Raw genomic sequence first — 19,801 nt, 5'->3', positions numbered from 1 at the left:
ATACATCTGACTCACAAGAGATGCCTTCCACAAGGAAGAGTGTTGTTCATTACTAAACTCTGCACGTGATTTGTGTTAGTAACATGTCTTGACTTAATGTTATTTACATCTTCAGAATAATCATTTACTTAATAATCAATTACTCATACTGAAGGGTTTTTAAGCTTCTGACTGTTGTTACTCTATGCAGTTACCTAAAGTATAGCTGTGCTCTCTTTTCTTTGCTTTCTCATCCCTGCCCTGATGTCACAGTCTGTATGTTACAACATTTGGAATAAGTTAAAAGTGTGTGAGCGAGAAAACCTGAATTTAGGCATGCCTAAGGTACGCATGGATATGTCTACAAAACTACCTTGACCTATTAACAGGAAATTGTGTTTATAAGGATAAATGAGTAATTGTATACAGGGTTTGGCAGTTTCTTGACCTTTGTAGGACATTTTCTTGACATTGGAGGTATTGCTGTTTTGTGAGAAGTGCTATGGCACAGTGCCAGGCTGTGAACTGTGCAAGTATCTAACAAGATGTAGACCTGAGGGAATCAGGGAGACAGTTTTAGGGCAGGCTTAGATTGAATCTTGCCTCATCCCTTTGAGCCACCAGTACAACAGCTAAATAAAAGACTTTCTTTGAGGCCCTTCCTTACTCAGAAACACTTTGTGAGATGTGACTAGAATCTGTTATTTGGTAGGTCTGCCTTTACCTTGTGTTTGATGATAAAAGCAATTTTCACACATTGAAGACTGATTTCAACTTTTTAAAGTTTAAGCATGGCACATTGAGTTACCAGAGGGTGTTTCACATCTTCTCTGCCCTGTAGGACCACATGAGGGTGAGGGGCCACAACAAGAGGCTGTGGTCCAAGCAGCAGACTACTCTGAGGAGTGACATCTTTCTTATTGCTGGACTCCAAGCTCCAGACGCAGCTGAGATGCCAGAAATGTGTCAACTGATGGCGTCATTACACAAAAAGTAGATGAAGGGCAAGTAAGTGAACGATTCTCCTTTTCTGTTCAGGTGTTTAAAATCCAAATATGTTGCATCACTGAACAGACCAGCTTACATGAATGGATCCCAAAAGATTCACATTAATTAGTAAACTATTTTCTTGAGGATGTTATTTACACTGCAAAAACTTTAATTGTTGATAAAGAATTTTATTAAGGCATACATTTAATGTATATTATTGTGATCACCTTTTTACATACACAAAGTCATTTCTAAATGTTTCCTTTTGTTAATTTTTAACATTCTTACAATAATTAGTCCTATACTTCTCCAGTTGTCTAGCGGAAAACTATGGGACTACCATGTTTTTTATTCCTTGCTACTAAAAAAACAAAGCATGAGTCTTGGTCATCATTTATGGTGCACAGCTATTGAAATGGATGAAACAAGAGAATGGGAGGACTTCTCTTGGTGAAGAGGATCTGTAAATAATTTAATCTAAAAAAAGGCAACAGAATTGGAAGTGGATATTGGGGTTTTAAACATTTATAACAGCAGCCTAATGAACAGAGAGTGGAAGAGAGGTGGGAAAAAGGATTAACTTTGCTTATCTGGACATCCCAAGTGCAAGTTGAAATTATTACTTCTTAATCTTTTGTGTTAGCTCAGGAATACAAACATACAGTCCAAAATGATTTAAAAGTCTGTTACCTGACCACAGAAAGAAGGTGCAGAGGAGACCTAAAGATCTGAGTATCTGTTCCACAGTCTCAGGTGGCCCAGAATTACTTACTACCTAGCCTTTAGTCTGATAGAGGTCCTGTGCACCTCATCTGCTTCCAGATCAACCCAAGAAATGTGATATTGCACAAAAGGTTCCTGAGGACCTGCAGTCACCAAACTACTCCATCTTGTTTGAACATCCTGTTTATTAACTGAGAAAGTCCAAAATATCTCCTGTATACAGTAAGAGTGAAAGGAGGAATTACATAGTAATGAAACTCTCAACAGGATCAGACCAGGGAACAAATAGTGTTTACCATACTTAGAGTAGACCATTCTGATGGGATAGCTGAGAACCTTATTTTCTGTCAAGGTCATGTCCTCTCTTCAACAGAAAAACAAATGGAAATAAATTATTGAGAAAGTACTCTGGGTGTAAGTAATTCCGGAAGGAACAAAGTCATAAATGGGCAGTCATAAATGATTACTGGATGAAAAGCTTTTTCTGAAATACCCTTCCAGTGAAGTGCTTTAATCATCTTATGTCTTATGTGATCAAATATTTAGTATAAAAGCTCAAGTACTCTCGGTATAACAAAATGTAAAGTTCCACCATCAAAAGCTTCTATGAAGTTTGAGTACATTTTCACACTGGCTGAATGGACTGGTACTACTTTTCACTGTATGCCATATTAGTTTGAAGGAAGAAGATTTGTCAAAATGCTGAGTAAGATGCTTTCGTCTTTAATGTCAAGAAGAATTAGAGCAGTTATTTCAGAAATCATTGATCCACCGAAAAAAACTGTACAACAGAAAATGCCTGTTGTTATATGAATACAGTTATTGGTAAAGCTGCAGAAGCGGCCAAGTTGCCTTAAGATTATGGCCAGGTTCTCAGAACTTACCTGATGAGAAGTATGCCTATAGTATAAAACTTGAGATCTATGAATGACATCAGTAATTTGAGATTTCATGTAGATAATAAGCAAAAAGAAAATGCTTATTGACTTATGACATTACTTTTGCAAAGTAGAGTTGTGTATCATGGACTGTGTGTAACACCACCTTTCATCACACGTATTTGTCTGTTTTTTGTACTGTGTGGAGGTACAGATTGCCATTTTTTACTGGCTCTCTACCAGCACCATGACGTTCACAGTGATACTTCTCAATTTGCTTGTCATAATAATGAAGGGATTAGGTCCAAGAGCAAGATACTGTAAGCCCTAAATTGGTATCCAGTATCTGTAATCATTGCAACTAAAGAAGGAATTTTATTTAATAAACACATATGAACAAATGTATCTGCAGTGAGTCTCTGTGATGAGAAGGCTTGAGGCATTTTTTTATTAGATCTTTGGTTTGAACTTCAGTATTAACAGACTTAAAAATTAAATTCCTGTCTTGGTCGCCACTTGATGATTATCATCACTTGAAGTAAATTCTTACTGTGTAGGAACTAGATGAGAAAGCCACTTGACTCTAACGATCCATTTCATGCCACAATTGCCAGTGACAATAAAATTGTAGTCCCTCTTGAAAGATCAGATGACTAGTGGAGTTACAATCTGCTGTCTCAGTGTTTGATATCTCTAGTTGTTCAGTAACATTTTGGTCTCTGTGCTGTCAAAGTAGCTGACAACCATTATATTGCTTTATACATTTTTAAAGTGCATTCAAAATTCTTACCTAGCTAGTCTTTTCAGACCATTACTTAAAGTTTAGAAAAATAAAAATAGCTATCACTGTAGCACTGCAGCCACAAATACAGCTGCTTAAACAAAATTTGCAGTGCCTGTTCTTATTCACTATGGTGAGAATTGTAAATACAAATCCCTTTCAACTGCTTTCCATCAGTGTTGCAACTTAGAAGGCTAACTTGGCATCTGCATTACCCAGATACTGAGCTCTGGAAGATTTTCCAATTGTAGAAGCTGCATCTTGGTTGCTTAATAAAAAAACCTAGCATTTTCTGTTCTTAAATTCTAATTGAAATGTATTGTGATGGTTTCCAATTATCGTGATTGTATGATACTTTTCTTCATAGTAAGTGCAGCCATAGAGTATTATATGAAGTGTAGTTTCATAATGATTCAAAAAATCTCTCAGTTATAAGTTTGTATTAGAAACTAATACTGTGCAAGACATTCTGCAGAAGGCTCTTCTGGCTTAGATCAAAATATGTAAAGGGATATGACATGGTGACACTATATTTCAAATGTCAGTTTGAAGTCTTTGGCATCATTGATGGAGGCTGTAGTACTGTGCAATGCACTGAAATTAAGCAGAGTCAGTAGATGTTCTGCAGCACTCATAATATACTTCTATTGGCACTCTAAAATCCCTAAATCAGAAATTATGAATAGATAGTGAACTGAGTCTTGTTTCTTGTTTAAATTAAACCTAATATCAAACACCTTCTTGCTGGTACTTTTGTTCTTGAAAGGACTTCCTCCTCAGTATATATTACCTGTTAACTAATTGTTGATGGTAGTGTGAGAAAAATCTCAATAATTTTATTCAGACAGGATCTTCTGTGAAGCTATTTTATTTGCAATTGCAATGGCGGGCATCCTGCCAATTAGGATATCACAACCTTTATATCATATCATATACATATCATAACCTTTTATTCCCTATTCCCTGACACCTGATCACCTCCCCTGTTTCCTCAGTGGCTGAGTACTACAGGTTCACAAGCTACTCGACGTTCCTCTATACCATATATGTACAATTTTTCAATCAACCTTTTAATTTCTCATTTTTGCTTGTGATTTTTTTTTTTTTTTTTTTTTTTTTTTTTTTTTTGCACTGATCATCCTGGTTTTCTCAGTTGTCTATCTTATTTTGGAACAGTGAGGCTTTTTACAGTCCACTTATCTACTTGGCATTTCTCTTTGTTATGACTACACAACTACCTTTGAATACAGAAGTTTTCTACTGCAAAAACAAAACTTAGTTTCTCACAGTGGGAAGTGGGAGACATAGCTATTCATAAACTCCGCCCAAATTAGTCTGTATTTAAGTGAAGAAAGCATGGAACATTCTCGGTAATGTCATACTGCTGTTGTATCTCCTTAGCACTACTGACATGATTTGTGCTTCATTTGATGTACAGGCTGCCTTATTTATTAGCAGTTCTGTTGATGTAACAGTTCTTATGGTTCAGCTGAATCTCATGAGATGACAAAGAACAGCACAGTTCATGAGAAACAGAATAAATTTAGCTGTGAAGTAGGTGAGGCAAGAGGAACATGAAATCGGTGCAAAGTAAAAGAAGACTGGAGAACAATGTTTGTTTCAAAATAAAGCATAGGTTGATACTGCTTGCCTAACTGACATGACCAGACCTAAAGCTGAGGTTAGATTCAAGTGTAGTAATAGAAGAAAATGTTGTGTAAGGGTGCACAGCCTCCAATGCTCTCTTTTTTATTACTTTTTTAAGTAAAAAAGTTCTCAATTCTTAGGATAAATATAAGAGATGTTCTGGGTCACGTCTGTAATTTTAAAAAGGTGAGGAAAGCAGCTATTATTCATATGGACTTCATTAATAAATGACACCAGCAGTATCTGATCTGTAACAGAGAAATAAATCAGTGCACAGGGGCTCCAGCTCCAGACCTGGGCACTCAAAACCTGAAGGTTAGATACCTTTCTGTGCGAACAATTAGCTTGATAATTGATAGTGGAGGACAAAGAAAAGTTAACAGTCTCATCTGCTAAAAACCTTGAAATTTTCTAAACTGAGAACAGGTGAGAATAAGGATGAATGTATGTGGCTCACACCCATCTGTGGCAGAAAATCTCTGAGGCTTATAAGGAACTTGGCTTTTAAGAATGCTGGGACAGAATGAAATTTTTGTACAATTTTTGTTCCAATTGGAGAAAACACTAAGTGCTTTTAAAGCAAGTTTTTGTAAAGCAAGAATTGTATGGGCTGTTACTTATCAGAACCCACTGGCTCTTAAGCCTCTAAATACATTACCTTTGTCACTGAAACTTAGATCCAGACATTTTAGAAAACTCCTCTCTGCAGTGACCCTTACAGAGACAAAAGTCAGAGACCTTACAGTGCTGTTCGGGATTAGAAATATTCAAGGTTGACTTAGTTCATAGAAGTTTAGTTTTGATCCCACTATATCCAGTGAGAGGTACAAATAGAGAAATTAAAAGTGGAAGACACGTGCTGGGTCATCTATTCAGCTCTCTCAAGACAGAAAATACAATAAAAGTTACTGATGGTGTAAAAGTTCTGCATTTGTAGTCGAATTTGTTAGCACAACAAGATCTGTTCAGTAGGATGCCCCATCGAAACAGCTGTAAGTAGTTTGCATTATTTCTGGGGCTCCTAAGTGCAATAGAAGACTACAGTGTAACAGGCATGCTAGTGGGAGCTGAGCCTGGCAGGCTGACATGGGGTTGGTGCCAGCATGGATTCTTTGGAAGAAGGGGTTCAAGGCGTTTTCCTTTGCACATTGTTCCATTTGCTAAGTGGTGCCTTCAAGGTGCCTTCCACACACAGAGTGGCTCTGTGGTACATGATGCACAAGACCACTGATGATGTTTACTCCTTTGTAAAGACAGAGCGATGATCAATTGCAGCCTGGGTGCCTTGCAAAGTCACTTGATTTCATTTTGTTCTTTGCAAATTACTGACCATTGCTAATTTTTTACTACATTTATAAATGTAAACACATAGCCAGCCCTCCAAGAATACCAAGCTTTGGTACTGCTTGGAATTACTTTGCTTTTCATAATAACTTGAAAGCAGGGAGAAATAAATCTATTTGGGTATCCGAAAATGTTACTGGTTACAGGCCTACTAGAGTAAATGTATGTATGAGAAGGCAAATGTGACAGTTTATCATTGCAAGGACTTGGACATAAAGTCATCATCTTCTAAAGGGAAAAGGCCAGTCTGATTTCCAAGTAATTTTGGTACACTAAACAGCAGAAGAGATGTGATAAGCAGATCTAGAATAATCTGCAGTTTAGCTTGTTTATTTCTGAGAATGAACTGGAAAGACTGCTCAAATGTTTTTTTCTGTTATGCTGTGTAAGTTCAGAGTTGCTTAAAGTTAACGTGATTGCACTATTTTATCTCAACACAGTGCACTCTTGCTTTGTTTCAATACTGAAGGTACCTCCTTTTCTAGGAATGCTAGTATGCCTTTTGGAATTAAAAAGTTTCTAGTATTTGCCACCATTAATTGAACTGCATCACTGCTAGTAACTGGATATCATTCACATACCTGAGATGGTATATTATTAGTAGGACCCATTAATTATGCCAATTTGTTAATAATTAAATGAAGTAATGTATGGCTTCCGAAAAACTATTGCAGTAGTTGACATAAACACATTCGGTGATGATAGCAACGCCAAGTTTAAATGCTTCCAAAAAGAATTACTGATACAAATACAAATACCCCCAGTGATCACTGTTTGTGTTTGACAGCTCTATGTAAGTGTGGCAATTACTAGTTTTATTCTCTCTTAACTCTGTTTTAAATATCAACTTGAATACTATTAGTACTTTTCCAAAATGCTGCAGAAAACCGTTCCTGGGCTATAAGACTTTGCAGCACAAAATATAGGAGTTGCATGCTACATAATACAGAAAATCTCAGAAATTCCCGTCACACTCAAATCAAAGAGAACCACTTGGATTTATCAAGCCTGTTCACATACTGACATTGTTATGCACTGAAAGTGGTGAATTGTGCTTGTGAATTAACTTGTTCCTATCAAAAGCAGAAAACAAGAAAAAAAGAGATCTTGGTTTAAAAAGGGGGAGAGTGGTTCTTGCATTTGAATGCATAGTAAGATTTGCTTATTAAATATTTCTGTTTAATCTCAGTGCTAGCAAGAAAGTTCTGCAACTGCAGAAAAACAGACATGTCAGAAAACAGGATTACTGCTTTGCATATGTCTTATCTACACTAGAAATATAGTTTCTCCACCTTAATCTCAGTTTACTTAGGTCTGTTGTATCACCTCAAGAGTTTCAAGCTACTCTATAACGATTTGTACTTTTAATTGTATTCTGCAAGGATCACTATGTAGGTGATGACTTATTTGCAGTTCATACTGATAATGACAGTTAAATGATAATGTAATATTCACAAATGAAATAAATAATGACAAAATTGTTCTGAATGCTATAAATATTGCAACTGAGGGAAAACAAAAAATACCAGGATATAAATTACCAAAATTCCTGTTATTCTTGATGTGACAATATGAATATGAAGATGAATGTGGATATGAAATACATTTGGTTACTGATAACTAGGTTGCAGGCAGATTCCAGAGTTTATATAGTTACATGTTTAATTTTGGTTTGAATTTCTGTAAGGCATAAGTGCTGCTAATCATAGTAATTTTGAATGGATGTGCACATCACTGGCAGTTTTGAATGTCAGGTCACTCGAATCCAAAAGAAACACAGTTAACACTGGCTACAGGCAGGGCTGGGAAGCTAATGCAATTTTCTTAGTTTGTAGTTGTAGGAATTTCCAAGAGAACTGATGGAACATGGGGAACTCATCTGGGTCATTCCTTTAGTAGACTGGGTTTCAGTTAATGTATGTGAAGTTCGGGGCCAAAATTAGCTGTTTGTTGTCAGAATTTTCTTAACAACTCCAGGTCCTTCTGAAGAAAACTGAACTGAGAAACTTTGAAAATGAAGCCATTTACTTTGGCAACCTTATATGAATTTTGACTCTGTGAAAAAATATTCATCCTAATTGATGTTGTTTAACACATGAATAATTCTAGCGATTTGTTTTGGTGACTGGGCACTTTTTATTTTTTTAGTGTTATGAACTAAGACAGGAAGCATTGGGCATAATTTTTAAACAAATAGAACATCTAAATATATGCAAATATGATAGGAGGGATTTCTTTTCAAGTGAATCAGTACTAAATAGAAAGCATATGTCTAAGCTTTGAGAATGTATTTCTGTTTCTGTAGTTGCAAGGATAAGACTAATTAGGCCTGTTACACAGTTATGCAATGAAATCTGTTCTCAATGTTAAGTAAAGTCTGTTTCCCTGCTATGTGTAGAGATTGTGATGAAAAAGGAAATCTTCTCAGTGTTTCTAATCCAGAGTAATTTGGCTGCAGCATCTTTCTCTGGATTAGAAAATGAAGCTCATGTGGCGTTCATTGCCTGGAAAAGGAAAAATGGTAATAGGATGCAGAAGCAACTGTGCTCAAGAGCAAAAAGTTTTTCCATTACCTAACAGCAGTAATAGCCATTTCTTAGAGACACTCATTAGAGAACACAGCAAGGCAGAAAAATGGTAAAAGGAAAAAGAATAAATGTATGAATGAAAGACTCAGGATTCCCTAAAAATGCACAGGGCTGTTACAAACTAGATAAATAGATGCTGTAAATGGCAAACAGATTTAAATAATTATTTCTTCATTTGTTCCATATTTATAGGAGATTATAACTGATTGTCCAGTAGAAAAATCTAAATAATTTTTCAACGATCTCAGAAGGAAACATTTACTGTGCTTTTAGCTCATGGCAATGTTGTCTTACTGCATAAAAGCAATGCAGCTGAAGACAAAATAATAACAAATTTTTATTCTCATCTGCCTTGCCAAAGTGTGTGTGTGTGATTGGAACTTAGGAACTCAGCTGAGAAATCATATTTAACTCACTGGAGAGGGGTACATGGCAAGTGCCTGATTAAACTATAATGAATGACAAAGGTGAAACCATTTCTGTTCCTAGAGCTGGAATGTCTTGTCTGTAAAACTTGACAAACATGTGGCAAGAAATAAAAAATAAAAAATAAAAAAAAAATAAAAAAAAAAGTTTTCATTCTTCACTTAGGGGAAAGTAATCTTCAGTTCAGATGGCTCATGCTTAGTATTTCTGTAAGTACTCAGTTTTCTTACTCAGAACTCTGTAAGAACTGAGACATGTGTTGAATGTTCCCAAATGAAATTTTTGACTTTCAAGGCATTCAGAAGCCAACTACACTAAGTTGCTCTCGGAGAACAGTCTCACACTTTGTAGCCTAACACTCATGATGGAGCAGAGGATAGGTTTTAGTTTATATTTATAACTTCTCTTTCTGTCCTCGGTGCCTCACTTCACCAGAGAGGACTCCTCAGATGTAGTTTTCCAGCTTCTTTGCAGTGACTTGGCAGCATGCAGGAGCCTGAAGAAAATGTAAGGATGTAACAAACAGTAACTTCTAGGGTTGCTCCTTAACTAACAGCTTGAGGATACACTGCCTCCTCTGTCATCAGAAGGTACACAAAACATCCTGTTGTGCCCCTGTTTTGATTGAGCAACTGGTTTATGTCACTATCTCTGTTTAAATTTTCACTGTGTGGAAAAGGCAATAAGCAGAAAGAGGAAGTCATCTTGTTCTCTGGGGTACAATTACTGAATAGACTTTGATCAAAAGACCTTGCCCATCTGCACGAAAGGTTTAAGAAATTTCATTTATGCATCCTCAATCCAATAATCCACATAGAAGGCATTTTCAGTATTATGTTATTGACAAGTGTCACACCGGTTTGCTGTATCCCTCAATGTCTTTATGATTAAATCTGGTAGAAGAAAAATCCCATGCCCTTTCCTTTGAAAGGCAGTTAGAAAGGAAGGAGATTTATTTCTTTTAAGATAGCAAAAACAATAAGATGCACTGTACGACCACTGTTGCAGCTGTAAGCAAAGCAATATGAAATCTCACATTGCCTGTTTTCCAGATGTTTGATGGTAAGATCTTTCTTGCCTTGGTTTCTGAAGTGAGAAGTTTCACCAGGTGTGGAGAATTTCTGCTCTTCTACTCAACCATCGTACCGTTATCCCAGGGACCAAGCGCTGATGTAGCAAACTGTCCTCTGCTTCTTAATCACAAAGATCAACCAGTCTGTAATTCAAAACACACACTGCATCATGCTAGGTAAGGGCCAGGCTTTTATTTGTATTAGTATATCAATTCTGGGATATTATATATTTTAATACTCATTTACTAGCAATAAGTAGAATCATGCATAGAAATAACATGCTAAGCAGGTTATTTCAAGTTCTGAAAGCTGAAGTAACTTTTTGGCTTTGAAGCTGATTGTTAATGCTCTTATCTTTAAGCAAAGTGTAACAGAATCACAGAATTGTAGGGGTTGGAAGGGACCTCCAGAGATCATCGGGTACAACCCACTTACCAAAGCAGTTTCCCTAATGCAGGTTGCCCACCTAGGAATCCAGACAGGTCTTGAATATTTCCAGAGAAGGGAGACTCCACAACCTCCCTGGGCAGCCTGTCCCAGTGCTCCATCACCCTCACTGTGAAGAACTTCTTTCACATGTTGGTGCGGAACTTCCTGTGATCCATTTTGTGGCCATTGCCCCTTGTCCTGTCCCCACAGACCACTGAAGATAAGTTGGCCACATCCCTTTGTCTGCCACACTTCAGGTATTTATAAACATCTGAGATCATTTATTGTACCTGAATAAACAAGTCATGTAGCAAGTTTGGGGGGGGGGGGACACGACACAACACACGGATGGACGGACGGACATAGTATTAGAGCCACAGAGAGAAGCTGAATATACACCAGGTAGTAATACGTGATTCTTATTTATACCACATTGGCAGTGGAGATAAGCAAGGTATGAATTTGTATCTACATAACAGATATTGTATTGTTGCAGTCACAATCCTGTGACAACACCACTGAAAAGATACTGGCAGGGGAAATGAAATTAATCCATTAATTAACATTAAACATAACTAATTAACGTTAACTTCACTTTGCCAGACCAGTATTGAATTATTTTTATACTGACATTACATTAGTAGGGTCATTTAACCACAGACATCTTCTTTCTTTTGCCAGACAACTAGTTCTAAGTTAGAATCCTAAACCTAGCCTCAGAAACATGTGCATAACCCTAATTACACTAGAAAACATCTGTGCACATCAGTGGAATATTCTTGGGAACAAACGAGTAAACTTGCTTACTAGCCCTTTACAACTCAGTCTTGAAGTTGGCTTCTGTAGAGATACAACATTAAAGCTGTGTAAAGAGACACTCCTTTTCATCTCTGTATCTAAGTAGTCTGTGACCAAACTGTGACATTACGAGGTGTATTTTATGTGTTCTTTTTTTCCTTTTTTTTTTTTTTTTTTTTTTTTTTTTAAGAGAAGTATTATTAGGGAGGACAAATTAGATTGAGATGTGAGCATCAGGTAGTTGAGAAGTCTTTTTAATACATAGCATTGTGAACCAATTCCCATACCAATCAGGTTTTATAGGTGAAGGTAACTAGTAAGCTAGCAGCTAACAAATTATATATCAACCAACATTTCATGATTATGTTTCATATAGAAGTAGAATAATATTCTTTTAAAAGAGCTGCCAGATCAGAATTATGTTCACAGTTGTAGATTTACACATAATCAGGTAAAATGGTTGGATAACTTGGATGTAGTATCCATAGTAGTATTTTCTGCGACACATAAGGGACATTAAGCAGCACTGAAGATTTTAACAAAAATCAAAGTTGATTATATTTAATTCCAGACATCTAGGTGTTGGAAAAGGAAAAAAAATTCTCTGTGAAATTGGATAAAATATGTGAAAACTGCATCAAAAACAATGAAGAACTTGATATCTGTGGCTGTCACTCTACAAATAATAGATTGTTGAGGAGTCCAATTTATTTGAGACTAAAATTAGCTACACAAGGTGTAACAGAACTACCATTAACACTCAGGTTTGAAATAGCAATGTGTTTTTAACAGTGACATAAATTGTTTATACCAATACTATTTTTGATAGCATAGTACAGTCTTAAAGTTCCTTGCAATTTCCTTATTTATAATGGCATTACATAGCCATGCACTTTCTAAATTCACTGAAATGAGAATGAAGTTAAAGAACTAATATACTGTCATCTGTGCGTTTTTCACATAATTGAATACAATGGAATATTTTTCAAAATAACTTCAATGATTAAAGTCAGGGAACTAATGACAGTGTATATTCAGTGTGTCAAATTATTTTTTTTTCAGTCCAGTATCTTAAGTCAGTGGATAAAAACTGCATCTCACTTCACATACAAAGGACATCCTAAAAAATCTTAAAAGTCATCTCTGAGAAAGCAGGTCATTGTAGGTAGCCATGAAGACAATGAATAGAAGCAAAAAGATTCACATAGTTTAAAAAAATAAGATACTACCATTTAAACAGACAAGTTTAATTTCCTCAAGTAGTAAGTATTTTGCATATACCATAGGGTATATGGGTATTGTCCAGTAAAATTTGTAAGTTCTTTATGTACAAATAGCAAGCTTGCGGTTTCTGTTTATATACATATAGTTCTCTGCTGTACGCATGCAGAAGTTTAAGAAACTCAGTTATTTCATTTTGACCACAACAGCTGTATGTCCTGCATATGTCTGAATGTAATCCAGAAACTTTGCTCAAGTTCCTTTTGCTTAAATCCCGTGAAAAGTCTGCTGCAGTAAGAATTCTCAGAGCATATAACAGCACTGGGGGGCCTCACAGGCTGCTGCATTATTCTTTTCTTTTAAAAGGAGTTGCCTGATGGGACTAACATCCAAATTGTTAGAATATGTGCCAAGTTGTATAACATCTTGTGCTTGGTACCAGTGAATGGCCTTTCTTACTCAATATTAACATTGACTGTGATTACTGTGAGAACAAGTGAGCATGAAAACCAAAAACCAAAACATAAAAAAAAAAACACACACACACACAAAAAAAAAAAAAAAAAAAAAAAAAAAAAAAAAAAACACGAAACCACTAACTTTCAAATTAATGCTGTTTCAGGCCTGAGAAAGAATGGTGATCTTTGGAAGACTGCAAATAAATTTTAGTTGTAATGTGAATGTTTTTTCTGTATATGAAATTTATGTACTATAAGCATTCAAAGCAAGCCATCCTGCTGCTCTGTATTACACTTAGCTTGGAAAAAAATAATAATAAAAAAAATGTTGCAAAGTATTTAATTTGTCAGAACATACAAGAACAAGATGACATCTTGGGTGCAAAATGTCAAAACACCATAAAACATTAAGACTTCTGAGTTCTTGCTGTAGCCTTGAAACACTAGAGATACTGGATTTATTAACTGAATTTTAATTATTTTCCCCACCTTTGTTTCCTACCTCCATGATTTGTCCTCGTTTTTTGTTTTTGTTTTTGTTTTCCAGTCTGTTCAGTCTTGAAAAGCAAATGAAGAGTCTGTACAGTCCAGATGTTCTGTCAGCAGCAAAGCTAATCTAAACTAGTATTTGCTCTAGTCAAAGGCAGTCATGGGTGCTTTAGTCCTTATGGACAACTTTGTGGTATGACAAATGTCCCAGGGAAGAATATGATTTATTGTAAATGTCTTATTAGGTTCTTTCTTTCCTCTTTTAATAGGCTAACATAATAACAAATAGCATAATAATAGAATCTAAACACAGTGCATAAACACCTTTCCCAAAGCCAGCAGCACGGTCTAACATGCCCATGTAACCTCTCATATGATTGTTTTGAGACATGTGATAAAAGCTAATAACAAGAAATAAACTGATTGTTCTGAGGCATTTGACGAAGATCGATAAGAAGAAATAAAATAAAAAAACAACCACCACACGTGCAAAAATAAATGAGAACCTGTAGTCAGCCTTATTAGATGGCAAATTCTGCTGACTAGTATGATAGAGAACTATTAGGCAGAAAACCTAGCATATGGATAATTCTATCAATAGATTTTTTTTTTATAACTGAGTTGATTTTTGCTCTCTAGTATGTAATATACACAGATAAGTGCTAATGGAGAGCTTACTGCTGCATTAGACAAAAGGTTACTGAGAAGCTTACATTCAGCAAAAGAATTCACAATTGGGTAGTAAAGTTCTTCAGCTTCTGCAATGAATGAAGTTATGCTAAATCAAAAAAGCGAGCACCCTAACAATTTCTTCTGAAGAAATAAGTGGCAAGTATTGAATAGGATCTTTTTTCTCTTGCCTTGAATACAAAATGGTAGCTCATTTAGAAGCAATCGGACCAGGTGAGTTGACACTTGAGTCCACCTGCAAAGACAGAGAAAATATCTTTCATATGGATGTAACAAACACTTCTGTTACTTTAAACAACAGACGTAATGAATTTCCTGAAACACTGGAAGACCACAAATACAGAACAGTAATAAAAAATAAATTTGATCTTCAGTACTATCCATCCTTCTTTCTCAGGCAATTTTATAAGATCATTTAAGCCACTATCTATCCTCACAGCATTTGTATTTAATTAATGTTGTTTTTTCAAGTAATGTTTTATGCAACTTAAACATGCATATCCTCCTTAACTTTCTTTTAATGTACTGGTTGAGCTAGGGAAAATACGTACGTAAAGTTGATGTCAGCACAACAGAGAAGGTCATGTAGATGCTTTTGGCTCTCACCCCCAGCATTAATTTGTTGCCATGTCATCAAAATTAACAGTGAAAAAAATACATTATTCAATCAGGAAATTATACTACTAGTGCTGAATGAATCTCCTCAAATTTATTACATGAATGGATTTAACGGTATTTTTGTATTTTATTTTTTTTTTCAAAGATTCTGTTCAGCCAGGATTAAAATATACATATATGGAAACTTGCTTCCACTTGCAGGTCCACATGTAATTGCTTTTCATCTCATGAACTGCTTGATATTCTGAAGAAAACACATGATATGTAGAATGTTTTCATTTTGAAAATCATCCATCAATCTTACGGTAACAAACAACATATGTCTCTCTAAATACTGTAACACATTTATATTGCTTTAGTCTTACATTACACTAAATCTTTTTTGTCCTACACACTGAATTCACACCAGTAGATCATCAGCTGGTCATTTTGTCAGCTAAGCAGCACTTCATCTCGTAGTTCATTGTCAGCCTGAAAGTTAATTACACTATTGTGGTATTATATTTCTGGTATTTGGGCCTCATAAAAACATAGGGGCAAAAGCAAAGCTAGAGTTTCTGTTCCAAAAGAAGGACAGATCACTCACATTTAACCATCCTCAAATCAATATCTACTGTTTATTTCTGTGGGAGTCCTGACATAAGTAATGCTGGTAAACAGTGCAAGTACTTGAAGAAATACAGCTAAAATACCACACACAAATTAGTGCCACCTTCTGAATCTTTACCAAACTACAGGTATCAGAAAATACTTTGTAATCTTGAAATAATAGTTTTCCAGGAAAAATATCAAATATGGACACAAAACAGAAAAAGGTTCTGTTCAGTAAATTTTTTTTATAATCAGTTACACCACTATATTTTGATTTCAGTCTTAAAATAAGAGCTTTCATTTTTACATGTTTTTTTAAGGATTTCAGGAAAAGCAATAGTAATTAGGAGCCAGAGCAATTGTGTCCACATAGAGCATATCCTTGCTTTACACTCCCTTATAGCTCCTGACTCTAATGAGTACAGCCATCATGCTTCATTTTTTTCCTTTGAGTAAATCTAGCAAAAGTGAACATAAATTACTAACTGGTTTACTGTACTGAGCTACTCACTTAAATTAAGAAGTTGTCAGATTCTTAAAAGCAATAAGATTTTTGCTGAAGCAAACAAGCAAAAAGTCATTCTCCCCAAAGAAACACATTTGTGAAGTGTACCAGGTGTAAGGAGTTAGATATGATGGCACAGCTGCAGGAGCTAGAGCTTGTTTGGGGCTGGAGAATGGTGCAGCTTGTACAAAACAAGTACTTGAACAAAAAAGGTGTAGTGTGAGAGGGAAAAATAAAGTATTGCCTAGTGATTGGTGAATAACTTATTTGTCCTCAGCACTACTAGGGTGACATAGTAGCGGATACCTTCTAGTTTGAGTTACTCCAAATCCTAGCTGTCCTGGAAAGAAAATGGACTGGCTGACTTCTGGAAAGCAAGTCACCACACCAGTGCTAGTGACTACAACTAAACCCTCCTGCTCTGTGAGCAAGGCAGCAGAATTTGTGTAGTTATTAACGCTTTCTAGTTCAGCCTGCTCCTAAACTGAGACATATACGAAAAGGACTGAAGGGTGATGAGCTAGTCGTTACTAAGGAGTCCTTTTTTAAAGTGTCTGATATTATGATTGTATGTACTTTTCTGCTTGCATTGATTCACTTTTTTGTTTCCTTTGTTTGGCCTTTAAAAGTAACATTTTTAATAAGTACTAAGTTGTGGTCATTTTGTTTGTAGGTCCTGCTGGTTGCATTAGATTTTTTTCCATTCTTGCAAGTTAGAACCCTGATAAGTTACTCAGAAGTCCTTACTGTATGAGAAGATGGGAGAGAGGCAACAAGGTTAGTGACTTGATCAGTATCTTTTTTTTTTTTTTTTTTTTTTTAAACACTATGTTTCACTGTGTTTTGCAAGCATTGCCTTTATAGTTTTGAGAGCTTCAGCATGCAGAATGACTGAACTTCATTTCCTGTGTAATGTCACAACTGATAGTATGATAGCATTCACACTAAAAATCAAAATACACTGAGGTGATTTAGAAAACCTGCAAGTACAGGATAAAAAAAAAAAAAAAAAAAAAAAAAAGCTGGCCAAGCCGCTTTCCATCATTTATCAGCAGTCCTGGCGATCGGGGGAGATCCCAGTTGACTGGCGGCTAGCAAACGTGATGCCCATCTACAAGAAGGGCCGGAGGACTGACCCAGGAAACTACAGGCCTGTCAGTTTGACCTCAGTGCCAGGGAAGCTCATGGAGCAGACTATCTTGAGAGACATCACACAGCACTTGCAGGGCAAGCAGGCCCAGTCAGCATGGGTTTATGAAAGGCAGGTCCTGCTTGACGAACCTGGTCTCCTTCTATGACAAAGTGACGCGCTGGGTGGATGAGGGAAAGGCTGTGGATGTGGTCTACCTTGACTTCAGCAAGGCTTTTGACACCGTTTCCCACGGCATTCTCCTCAAGAAACTGGCTGCTCTTGGCTTGGACTGGCGCACGCTTCGTTGGGTTAGAAACTGGCTGGATAGCCGGGCCCAAAGAGTCGTGGTAAATGGAGTCAAGTCCAGTTGGAGGCCAGTCACTAGTGGCGTCCCCCAGGGCTCGGTGCTGGGGCCGGTCCTCTTTAATATCTTCATCGATGATCTGGACGAGGGCATCGAGTGCACCCTCAGTAAGTTCGCAGATGACACCAAGTTAGGTGCGTGTGTCGATCTGCTTGAGGGTAGGAAGGCTCTGCAGGAGGATCTGGATAGGCTGCAGCGATGGGCTGAGGTCAACTGCATGAAGTTCAACAAGGCCAAGTGCCGGGTCCTGCACCTGGGACGCAATAACCCCAAGCAGAGCTACAGACTGGGAGAGGAATGGTTGGAGAGCTGCCAGGCAGAGAAGGACCTGGGAGTGATGGTTGATAGTCGGCTGAATATGAGCCAGCAGTGTGCTCAGGTGGCCAAGAAGGCCAACAGCATCCTGGCTTGTATAAGAAGCAGTGTGGCCAGCAGGGCTAGGGAGGTGATCGTCCCCCTGTACTCGGCTCTGGTGAGGCCGCACCTCGAGTACTGTGTTCAGTTTTGGGCCCCTCGCTACAAGAAGGACATGGAGGTGCTCGAGAGAGTCCAGAGAAGGGCGACGAAACTGGTGAGGGGCCTGGAGAACAAGTCCTACGAGGAGCAGCTGAGGGAGTTGGGCTTGTTCAGCCTGGAGAAAAGGAGGCTTAGGGGTGACCTTATTGCTCTTTACAGATACCTTAAAGGAGGCTGTAGCGAGGTGGGGGTTGGTCTGTTCTCCCACGTGCCTGGTGACAGGACGAGGGGGAATGGGCTTAAGTTGTGCCAGGGGAGTTTTAGGTTAGATGTTAGGAAGAACTTCTTTACTGAGAGGTTTGTTAGGCATTGGAACAGGCTGCCCAGGGAAGTGGTGGAGTCACCATCCCTGGAAGTCTTTAAAAGACGTTTAGATGTAGAGCTTAGGGATATGGTTTAGTGGGGACTGTTAGCGTTAGGTCAGAGGTTGGACTCGATGATCTTAAGGTCTCTTCCAACCTAGAAATTCTGTGATTCTGTGATTCTGTGAAAGTTGCTATTTTATCAAACTAAAAAAAAATTAAAAGTCTATCTGTTACATGCACAAAGGGACCAAACAAAATTATCACAAATTTTTACTTTTTTTTTTTTTTCTTTTCTTTATTATAATTCTTTCCCACTTGGTAACCTATTATATTACTGTCCAGATAACTAAGTTGTGTAAAATTTTGCTCACGATAGTAATAGTGTGGTGAGCCTCTTCTTTGTGGTTGTAGTTTTCTCAGTCCAGATGAGAGAACGAGATGTTGGCCTTCAGGCTGTTTCCTGAGTTTCTGATGAGTATGGAAGTATGAGATGAATTTAAGTTCTTGTAGATAAATCAGTGTGTCCAATTTAGCTACCCTATTGTGAGAGATAACTTTTTTTGTTTTCTTACTTTGTTTTCCTCAGAATGCCCTTTTTTTTTTTTTTTTTTTTTTTTTAAGCTCTCTGAAGTCTTTGTCTTTTAAGTCTGTGATGATGACCATTTCTAAGGAAAAGGTTCAAGTGCAAGGATTCTTTAATCTTTTAGATACACACAGCTGGTTATCACTAGTTGCCTTGTCATGTTGACACTTGTTTTGTACTTGTTGAGAAAGCTTAGTTTAGAATCTACCACTGCCTCATTGAACAATTAATTTAGAAGTAATGAAATACTGCTGCAGTAGAACATAGAGATTTAAGCTGTATAAAATTTAATGTGTGTGTAAAACTGTGTCACAATTCTATACTGTTGCTTCTGTGTTGTTTTCTTTATGATACAATAAACTTTGAAACCAGAAAGTGCTATTATTCAGGTAAATAAATAAGATTAGAACCTTTCTTGGTGATGAGTGATACTTCTTACAGTTGCTACATGTGCAATTAACCTTTTACTAACTTGCCTTTAGGGTGCCTGACTAAGGTTTTGAACTGAGAAACTGAATGTAGACTTTATCACAGTATGGGTTTTCATGGCTTACATGATTTACTCTGCTGAGTGTAAATGTATAAGAAAAGAGTTAAACATGTTGCTCACATTTTGCAGGATTTATCTTACTTCACAAAACATGTTCTAAATCATTTGTTTTTGTATTTTGCC

At 36.9% G+C, this 19,801-nt stretch overlaps 1 long non-coding RNA gene across 3 annotated transcripts in view; it reads left to right on the top strand.

The window, feature by feature from the left end:
* The window catches only part of LOC311437055, a 118,290-nt gene that overhangs the window by 37,246 nt on the left and 61,243 nt on the right, over nt 1-19,801 (top strand). For 2 of the 3 annotated variants that reach the window (XR_014693252.1, XR_014693254.1), the window contains exons 2-4: nt 821-987; nt 10,409-10,605; nt 16,902-17,005. This is a non-coding gene — a long non-coding RNA (uncharacterized lncRNA). The remainder of the gene's footprint in view (nt 1-820; nt 988-10,408; nt 10,606-16,901; nt 17,006-19,801) is intronic. The other variant, XR_014693253.1, reaches the window with a different exon arrangement.

The sequence above is a fragment of the Aythya ferina genome (assembly GCF_964211825.1).
Source record: "Aythya ferina genome assembly, chromosome: 5".
Classification (NCBI taxonomy): domain Eukaryota; kingdom Metazoa; phylum Chordata; class Aves; order Anseriformes; family Anatidae; genus Aythya; species Aythya ferina.
This window is presented reverse-complemented; position numbering and strand designations above follow the sequence as displayed.